General features: G+C 42.5%; 1 long non-coding RNA gene across 1 annotated transcript in view; it reads left to right on the top strand.

Annotated features, from left to right (window-relative positions):
- The window catches only part of LOC122554126, a 69,282-nt gene extending 68,901 nt beyond the window's left edge, over positions 1 to 381 (top strand). The window contains exon 3 of the long non-coding RNA XR_006312919.1: positions 13 to 381. This is a non-coding gene — a long non-coding RNA (uncharacterized LOC122554126). The remainder of the gene's footprint in view (positions 1 to 12) is intronic.
- Positions 382 to 1,158: the final 777 nt, after the last annotated feature.

Below are 1,158 nucleotides of genomic sequence, written 5' to 3'. Positions count from 1 at the left end.
TCCCGCTATGAGATGAGAATGAGTGACCACCTCCTCCAGCTACGGGACAACTTCACAGCAGCTGCCCTGGTTAACCTCACCAACTTGAATCCACGTCCATTTGGCTCAAGGGAAACATTCACATTTGTTCCCAAAAACACGGAACTGCAAAACGGGACAACGCTCTACTTCGCTCTCTGCGCCTACGATAAACAGGAACAGTCATCTGAAATGTCTAATGTGGCCAAGGTTTATGTCTTTGTACCTGCACCTCTGGTTGAGCACCCAAAAGGCAGTAGTGTATGGAAGGTGATTTGGATTGCGATTGTTGTTGCAATTCTGGTGTGTTTGATCATTGGGATTGTCAATTACCTGGTTCAGAAAAAATGCAAGGGGAGAACTTTTGCACTAGTTTAACATCCTTGCTGGAGGAATGAGTAGGTAGCATGCAATTAATTGGTCTAATTATTCAAACAGTCAAACAGATTACACTGTATGTTATAAAGATTTCATGCTGAGAGGTTGTAGTCCATGAATGTCCATGGTATATCTCCAATATTCATGCTATTTTCCAGGGATTTCACAGCTTTCCTACCAATGTTGTGGTGCACCTTTTCTCATTATTGGCTTGGAAGAGATAGGAAGCTGCATGGATAAATGCAGGAAGGATGTTCCTGATGATTAGGGAGTCCAGAACCAGGGTCACAGTCCAGAGATACAGAGTAGGCCATTTAGGACTGGAATAAAGAGAAATTCCTTCACCCAGAGCATCGTCAGCCTGTGGAACTCTCTGCAAAGAAAGCAGTTTTGAGCAAAACATTGAAGGTTTCCAAGGAGTTGGATATAGTTCTCATGGCTAAAGGCTCTGGAGAGAAAGCGGGAACCAGGTACTAAGTTGGATGTTTTGCCATGATCACATCGAACGGTGGAGTACGCTGGAAGGAACGAATGGTCAACTCCTGCTTCTATTTTCTGTGTTTCTCTGTTTAAACTGAAATGGTATGACAGACACAGCCCAGGGGACATAAGCTTTGGTTTTTTTGGAACTTGGGCAATTCTAAGTGCTCTTCCATTCTGTGTAATTGATGTTAAAAATATTATTCTGCTCTTTTGCATTAAAAAAATATATCTTGCAATCAGAATGGTATTTTCCTGGAGAGGGCGACACCATTAATTAGA

This window comes from Chiloscyllium plagiosum, chromosome 11 (genome assembly GCF_004010195.1).
Source record: "Chiloscyllium plagiosum isolate BGI_BamShark_2017 chromosome 11, ASM401019v2, whole genome shotgun sequence".
Lineage (NCBI taxonomy): Eukaryota > Metazoa > Chordata > Chondrichthyes > Orectolobiformes > Hemiscylliidae > Chiloscyllium > Chiloscyllium plagiosum.
Note: the sequence above shows the minus strand (reverse complement) of the source record. Positions and strands in the feature narration are given on the sequence as shown.